This window comes from Triticum dicoccoides, chromosome 2A (assembly GCF_002162155.2).
Source record: "Triticum dicoccoides isolate Atlit2015 ecotype Zavitan chromosome 2A, WEW_v2.0, whole genome shotgun sequence".
Classification (NCBI taxonomy): domain Eukaryota; kingdom Viridiplantae; phylum Streptophyta; class Magnoliopsida; order Poales; family Poaceae; genus Triticum; species Triticum dicoccoides.
In genome coordinates, this window is record NC_041382.1 from 111,732,174 (window position 1) to 111,741,135 (window position 8,962).

The 8,962-nt window shown below is 45.2% G+C and overlaps 1 long non-coding RNA gene across 2 annotated transcripts; it reads left to right on the forward strand.

Annotated features, from left to right (window-relative positions):
- Positions 1-5,713: 5,713 nt before the first annotated feature.
- LOC119359121 lies at positions 5,714-8,249 on the forward strand. Of its 2 annotated transcripts, XR_005172383.1 has the most exons (5): positions 5,714-6,388; positions 6,454-6,544; positions 7,445-7,737; positions 7,837-7,914; positions 8,046-8,249. It is a non-coding gene; the product is annotated as an uncharacterized LOC119359121 (long non-coding RNA). The 2 variants fall into 2 exon arrangements; XR_005172382.1 differs by having other exon boundaries at positions 6,363-6,544.
- Positions 8,250-8,962: the final 713 nt, after the last annotated feature.

Here is an 8,962-nt window from a genome sequence, read left to right on the forward strand (position 1 = left end):
GGGGTCCCGGTTGAGTTTTCGTGGCTATAGAGGCTTGCGACGGCCGAACTTCTCATCTAGGGTTATTTCTGGGGGTTTGGGTATTTATAGGAATTTTTGGCATCAGTCTCATGTCAAGGGGGTCCATGAGGCAGCGATAAGCTCGGGGTCCTCCCACAAAGCTTCGGGGGTCTCTTTTGGTCCACAAAAAATCACCATAAATTTTCAGCCCCTTCCGAGAACTTTTATTTCTGCACAAAAAACGACACCATGGTAGTTCTCCTGAAAACAACGTCAGTCCGGGTTAGTTCTAATCAAATCATACCAAAACCATATAAAATTGTTGTAAACATGGCATGAATACTTCATAAATTATAGATACGTTGGAGACGTATCATGTTGCGCCTTGAACAGATCCACCATCTCCTCCTTGAAATTGATCCGGTTCACCCTGTCTTGGCCCTTTCTCTTCGAGGTTTTGCATTTAAATGGATTCTCAGAGAGGTGGATATCATGGATTGCTACTTTGCTCACTACAGCCAACTCGAGGGTGGTGGTGAATGGATGTGCTGGAGAGTGGTGGTGAATGGATGTGCTAGAGACAAGTTTATGCATGCCAAAGGGATTCGACAAGGGGACCCCATCTCCCCCTTGCTTTTCATTATAGCCATGGACGTGCTCATGTCGATTGTCATCAAAGCACACAAGGCTAGAGTGTTGAGAGAGACGATGAATTGTTGCAGCCCGTTGCAACGTCTCTCCTTATATGTGGATGACGTGGTGATGTTTATCAAGCCAACATGGTTGGATCTTCAATTCGTTAAGGAAGCTCTCACCATGTTTGGAGTGGCCTCCGAGTTAAAGGTAAACTACACCAAGTCTTCGGCTATCACGATCAGATCAGAGATTGCGGATGAGGAGATTGTCAAAAGTGCCTTACCCTCGAGGACTGACACCTTCCATTGCAAATAACTTGGAATCCAGTTAAGTATGAAGAAGTTGAGAAGATCCGAGTGGCAACCAATCGTGGATGCGACACTGCACATCCTGCCTGGCTGGCAGAGAGGCTTGGTAACTAGGCCTGGTAGGATGATACTTGTGAACCAAGTCATGAGAGCGCGTGCCACCCACCACCTGATGATTGCGGAGGCTCCCAAATGGGCTTTGGATTGAGTAGACAAAGGCTATTGTGCCTTGTTTTGGGCTGGGTCAGAGGTGGTGCTTGGTGGAAAGTGTGTTGTATCTTGGAATCGGGTCTGCCGACCGAAGCATTTAGGTGGGCTGGGCATTATCGACTTGTTAAAAAATGGGATCGCCGTTAGACTTCGATGGGAGTGGCTTTGACACACAGATGGGTCTAGGCCTTGGTAGTGCCTAAATCTCACCACGGATAAGCATGTAGCCGAAGCTTTTGGGAGTCCGGTCAAATGGCAAACAGGAGCAGGCGGGCACATCCTGCTTTGGAAGGATAGATGGATGAATGGCGCAATCAAAAATCTAGCCCCCTTGGTTGTGGCCAGGGTAAGGACGCAAGTGGCCAACATGAGGCTTGTCAAGGATGCCCTCGGTATGCATGATTGGACGAGTGATATCATCGGCGAAATGTGCACCGAGGGACTTGCTCAGTTCATCACTCTCTGGGAGATCATCATGGATATGCAGCTAGACTCGGAGATGGAGGACATACCAATTTGGGCATGGAATGCCACCGGAGTATACACAACGTCCTCAGCATATAAGATGCTCTGTGAACGTGGAGTTAGATTCCATTCATTCGCAGCCATATGGAAATGCTGGACTCCACTGGCGTGCAAGATATTCATGTGACTTGCAGTGCAATATCGATTGTGGACCTCAGATAGGAGGGTTTGTCATGGTTTGCAAGACCAAAGATCTACATGCTACTTGTGCGATCAAGAGGAGGACACGGCCGACCATATCTTGTTGCAATGTGTGCGTGACAAGTTTGGTACCTATGTATCTAGGATGGGGTTGGGCTCGCAAATATGCCCAACCGCTCAGGATAGGTTTGTGCAATGGTGGTCGGTGACTAGGAAGCGAATTACCAAGAGGACTCGGAAAGGGTTTGGCACGTTCGTTATGCTCATCTGTTGGTGTCTTTGAAAACAACACAATGGCAGGGTTTTTAGCAGAAGCCAGATACTGAATGAATGGGGCATGGCAGATCTCATCTTCGAAGAGCTGAGGAATTAGACTAAGGCAGGAGTGTTTGGAGACCCACTAGTGATTGAGTAATAGGGTATGGTGTATGAGAGTGGATGTGGAGGCTGGGTTAGGATCGACCTCTGATGCCTAACTAGCAAAATTGTATTCTCTCGTACATATTTTCTATTTTCTATAAAGCTAAACACGTCAATAATAAACTATCACTCATCTACCAAAAAAGCAAATTTGCTCTTTGTCAAAAGCCATGCTTCCCGTTGAAAATATGCATTTTAATGGAAGTACGCGCAATGGGTAGAATTGTGTGTGTCGGTGCTCACACATATTAAAAAGTAAAAACACAATTATTAGATTAACACATTACAAATTCAGTTTATTTATATCTCTAATAATAAAAGGACTATTGCTTCCGGCGGTGCGTCACCGAATTTGGGCCTAAAGTTGCAACATATTATCCACCAATGCCATCTATAAGTAATAGAAAATGTTTCACACAGGGGAATCCCAGCGTCGGACGGTAATACAACAGGAACCTTCTATACTCTGCTGTGCGCGCTAGGAGAAGACAAAGCGCACATGTTTGAATTCGGCCCATGTCCGGACAGCCTGCTATTTATTTTCCACTTTCCTGTTTAGTCTTCGTTTTTTTCTACTTTAAACAATTTGTGAATTTAAAAAGTATAAAAAATTTAGAAAATTGAGGATTTTTAAATAAAATGTTTAATAATTCATAAATGTTTTTGGATTCAGAATTTTTTGTAATTTTTAAAAAACGTTAGTATATTTAAAAAATGTTCATAATTTTTAAAACAAATGTTTGATAAATGAAAAAATGTCCATGAGTTTTTAGAAATTTTCATGTTAAAAAATGTTAATAAAATTGAAAAAAATCGCCAATTCAAAAATTTCATGAATTAGAAAATATACTAAAAATTCAAAAACTGTTCATGACTTACAAAATAGTTTATTGATTCATAAAATGGTTGGTGATTCAAAAAATGTTCGCTAAATCAAAAAAATGTTCGTGATTTCAAAAATTGTTCCATCAATTTCCAAAAAATGTTTGTTATTCTAGAAATGTTTACCTATTCAAGAAAATGTTTTAAAAAATGTGCACAGTATTAAAAAATGTTTCCAAAAAGTATAAAATGTTTATGTATTCAAAAATTGTTCATGATTTTAGAAAATGTTTGAAAATCTGTAAAAATGTTCACGAATTTGAAAAATGTTCACGATTTCAGATATGTTCACGAGTTTAACAAAATGTACATGATTTCAAAAATAGTTCACGATTTGACGAAAATAAGAATGATAGTGTATCTCGGTGGTGCAGCAAAATGTGGTCATGGCCATTGAAAATTATGAAAAAAGGTCTCTTGTTGCAAAACGCGACCACTGTAACTGCCTTAACTGCTGTAGAAACTAATGTAGTAAAACATAACATTTCAATTTACTAATGCACTTCAACGACTTTTGAACTTTGCAACTCTATGTTTAAAAATAGAAACTTATAATATTTAAACATTTCAAATAAACTTACTAAAACAGCTTATAATCCTCGCAACAAAGTACAGTTTTTATGCTAGTTTTATCTAAAGTTCACGAAGCACGCACTAGAGATTTAGACAATGTCCACTTTAGCTAGACCCTCAATCTGCGAACTATCTGGCTAGTAGCTACGTACTTCCTCCGTTTCAAATTACTCGTCGCAGAAATGGATATAATATACATCCATTTCTGCGACAAGTAATTTGAAACGAAGGGAGTAGAACTCAAGAAGAAAAAGCATGGATCACGCCGCCGCCGCCACCGCGGCCTTCTCTCGGTGGGCCAGGCCGCTTGGGTCCGGCAAGCTGACGATGGATCCTCCCGCCGGCGCCTTCCCCTGGAGGCGTCCGCATCAGCTGCAGGGGCAGGGAAGAAGCGTCGTTAAGGACCAAGAATTCGCCGCCGGTGCTCTCCCCCGGCGTGCTCAGTGGATGCGGCGTGGGGGCGATCGCCCCGCTGCGGCCTCCCCTCTGAGGTGGCGGCGATCTCTCCGTCGCCTGCCTCATCAGCTGGTCGGGCAGGACCGACACCGGCTGCACCAGCTGAACCAGCTGGGGGAGGAAAGCGGGTGGAGCGGAGGACGCCATTGCTGCGCGTGGGCGTCGAGGCAGTTCACTGTTCACCGTCTCGGTGATCGCGGTCGAGAGCGTAGAGGATGTCCGCACTCCTGCTTCGAGCTAATTAGCTAGTATTACTTGATGTGTCCATTGGTGCAGTGGATGAGCGGGACTTATAGTGCCGTACGAGGATCGGTCGACGGACGCGGAGCGAGACGATCGAGCAGTGACCTGGTTAGCCGCTGAACAGGTCCGCGGAATGAAAATTGAAAACCTCGCACGCGCGCTCGCGTGTTATGGAATACTCTCCGGGAACCACGTCGTTCGACGCCGTCCGTGGATTGATCCGATCCAACGCGCGGGATGCATTGGTTGGTTCCGACCTGGCTACGGTCAAGAACCCGACCAAGTGCCCCGGTGTGAAAGCGTACTACTGCACTTTTATCTGGATATAATAAGCTTCAGCAACGGCCAAGTCTCGAGGCAGCATGCAGTTTGCTGCTGACATTGAACTAAACTACTCCCTCCGTTCCAAAATAGATGACTCAACTTTGTACTAACTTTAGCACAAAGTTGGGTCATCTATTTTGGAACGGAGGGAGTATAACAGTGCTGATTAGATTGTCAAATACACTTCAAATATATATACTCCCTATGTGTAGTCAAAGTTGGACTACACGGGCGCATGTCAAAGACGTCTAGGTTCTAAAACTAAGGGACGTACAAACGTATTTGATTCGGTCTCAAGTCATAGCTGATTGATCCCCTGGTTATTTTGTTATTTTTTAATATAAAGCACGGAGTGCTTCTGCCCGTCCGTCGTCAGTACTTTTGCATAAAAGTCCCTGTAGTTTTTGCTATTCAACCCGCAGTCCCTACATAAGTGGATCTGCAAAAACGTTTCGATTTTGCAAATTAACCCCTGCATTTTGCGCTCCTTACTTCATCTTATCCACCGGCTGGAAGGGGCGCACGCTCACCGACTACACCCGCCGCGGGGACGCCGTGGCCGACATGGCAACCTTCGACGCGGCCGTCTCCGGCCCGGACGCGGTGCCCGACCTCCGCCTCGCCGCGCACCAGTACAATCAGCTCCTCCACCTGCTGGCCTCCGTGGACGGCACCGTCTTCCCCGTCCACCCGGCCGCCGCCGCCGCGCGGCGCGTGTTCGCCGGCATGCTGGAGGCCAGGGCGCCCCCGTCTGAGGCCACCATCACCTCGCTCACCTGCGTCGTCGCTGCAGACGCCGAGGGCGCCTACGAAGCCTTCAGGCTCGTCTCCTCCATGCGGCAGAAGTACGGCATCGTGCCGTGCCTCCGGTCCTACAGCCCCGTGCTTGCTGCGTTCCGGCGCGCCGGAGAGGCTGGCAAGGCCTACGCGGTCGAGGCCCACATGGCGGCCTCCGCTGCATCGCCGGAAGAGCTCGAGCTCGCCCCACTCCTTGAGGTCAGCGTGAAGGCCAGGGACGCAGACAAGGTGTTTGAGTATATGCACAAGCTGCGGTGAGCTGTCGGCTGCGTGACAAAGGAGATCGCCAAGGGGGAGGGGTGGTTCCGGAGCTATTAAGGCTGGTGACCCTCGACCTCCGCAGGACGCTGGCCCTATCCCACGCCGCTGGAGGCCCTCGCGGCCGCTGGGAGCCGGGGCGCGTTCCTCCACAAAACCTTGATCTGGAGCTTTGACGACGCAGGCCTCCATGTTGGGCCGAGGAGGAGAAGAAGGGGAAGAAGGGGGGCACGTCGGAGGTGCCGGTCGAGCGTGCCATCGAGGACGTTGATGACAGCAGCATGGGCGAGGCCGGGGAGGAGATCATGGTTGATGCTTTACCGCCTGAAGTTGTTGACCTGGAACAAGAGGGTAAGGTGGATGTGAGAACGGAAGCGCACGCCGTGGTGCAGGATGTCGTGGTGTCCGAAGCACATGAGGTGCCGGAACCAGAGGTGAAGAGTGAGGAGGTGGTGGTCCGAGACACAACCAAGGTGCATCCTGCGCATCAACCAGAGACGAAGGCCGATGAGGTGCTGGTCAGGGATACGGACACGGCTGTTGTGGTGTAGGAAATGGAAGCAAAGGGTGAGGTGTCATGGTCTCGTGAGGCAGCTGGTGCGCAGACTACAGAGGTACATAACATTTCTGCTTGTTTACCATCCATCCCCAACATTTTGAAGCTGTGATGTCTCATTAGGCGGGCTACTTTTGTTGCTGGTGGTACGGGGGCAGGCAGTGGCGGTGGCTGTTGCTTAGATGTCTTTGCTGGTTCAGAGAGATAGATGGAGGTGAGTTTGTTCTGTGCTTATGATCGTGTTTGATAATGCCTGTTCAATGAGAGTGCCATTCAGTCAATTCTTTGTATGAATTCTGTAAAAGTTGTGTTACTGTGAGTGAACAAAATCTTGTATGCCGCACCTTTGAGTTTGAGATGCAGATTTGTATTCCTTGTAAATAACTTAACTCTGACATCTTTATTTAAAAAAATTGGATGCAACTGGGGAACTTGTATCATTTGTTAGGTATAAATGGCAGGAGCACAGCCTATCCAGTAAATACAAACTATCCGCATCTCATGTTCAAAAGGACATCTTAAAGGCTTTGTCTTTCTAGCGTTGTCTGCTCACAATTCACCACCCTTCTTGATGAATTGGTATGCTCTTGGTATTAGCATTTAACATATTCAGTACAAACATGTCTTGAATTGTTTTTGTAGGATTAAATATAGCAGCACTTGTGCTTTTATCATTCTGTCTTAAATTATTCACACTGCTGGAACCATATGTGTACAACTGGAAACATATTTTACCGAGTTAAGAGAAAATGATGCCAGGAGGCGTCATCAGCAGCGGTGGCTCGGAGCACAGGCGAGGGCGTTTTAGAGACACATTAGTATTTTTTGATAGAGACTACTGGTAGTTAGAGTGATTTCATCGCCGAGGCGATCCTTACACATTCATCAATATTTAATAACAACAGTGAATTTATCTCTATATATCTGCCTTCTTACCTTTTGGGGGCTTGGATATTACAAGGCTTGAATGGACCGCAGATTTCGTAAATCAGTAGTGTTGCTATGATTTTTCACTGCCACATGTTTTAACTTAATTATTGGAATCGGGAGCCCTCTCGAATTACTTATGCCTCTGGTGATTTGAGAGCTAATATTCTGTTTCTCCAAATACCAGTATGATGATTGCATTAAGGATTGTGATACGGTTGTTGAGAGGGGAAGAGAACTTCATGCTAACTGTGCTGACTTCAAGATGGTCTCAAGGGCACTGGCAAGGAAAGCAACTGCTCTTGTCAAACTTGCCAAGTCTTCCAAAGACTACGATGTTGCCATTGATTCCAGAAGGCTCTAACTGAGCATCAAACCCAGGTACCCTGAAAAGACTAAATGATGCTAAACGAGCAAAGAAGGAGCTCAAGCAACAAGAGTATTATGATCCATAAAAAGCTGATGAGGAGCGAGAGAAAGGTAAGCTGCGTGAATTATACTATTAACACTGCTTTTTTGCTCCTAATAGTCTGGGGCAGTTAATGATGAGGTTCTCTGTTTAATGAGTTCCCTAAGCAGCAAAAATACCCAGAAGCAGTGAAGCATTACACTAAAGCGCTCAGGAGAAACCTGAAGGATCCAAAGTTAATGATGAAGGTAGTTTTCTGTTTAATGAATCACTCGAATATGCCCGTTGTAAATATTAGTAAATAATTTACGCATAATTATCGGTTACTGTCATGAGGAATTTAGTATGGCAACTTGATAATATCTGTTCATTTTCCCAGGATGCAGCTGAGAGATACCTTTCTTAAACATACCAAATCTCATACAGAGCACAGCATGGTCATGTAGTTCGATAACAACATTACTTGTTTTTCCCTGCTGCCGAATATGTTGTCATGTGTTGTAAATTTTCAACAAGTGCAGTGAGAAGTCTTAGAAGATCAGTGGACATGTAGTCTTATTTATGACGTCCAAATTTCATCATACAAAAAGAAATACTCAGTGTAACCATACTTCTGACATTTGCAAAAAATAGTTAAAAAATATTGCATAATGGCATGTGGAGCAGCTTATATTTCATTTTTTGCCCGGTGCAACGCACGGGCATTTGTACTAGTTTGTTATTAATGAATTCCCCAAATGCGGCCCTGGCATTTTTTCATGGCAATTTCAGTCATGCAAGGATGACAAATTTCGATGACACACAACAAGTTTTTGTCAAAAATAAACCGACGTACGAAAGTTGTCATGCTTGACAACCAAAATTGCCATCATCGTGCCACTAAATTTGCCAAAAAAAAGTCGGGAGTTGCCATGTACTAGTGCCACATGTCACGTATTTATCAGGGTCCATGGACTCAGGCGCGCCATAATCTCCGGGTTCTGCCAATGGCTCGGCCCATATCCTTGCTAAGGAACAGTGTAGTCATGAGCTATGTAAAGTTTGGTTTAGCATTCATGCGGACTGTATTTTGCACGTTATTTCATTAGAAATCCCGCTTGATAATTAAATAAAATCCTAGTTGAAGAAAACAAATTTAGCCGTGAGGACCCTTCATTTCTTTTTAGTCTGCATATAAGATTTGTCTTAAGTCATACATATAGTAAAGTTTGACTAAAATTATAGGAAAAGATATCAACATTCATAATATAAAATTAATATCATTAGATGCATCATTCAATTAATTTTCATATTGCA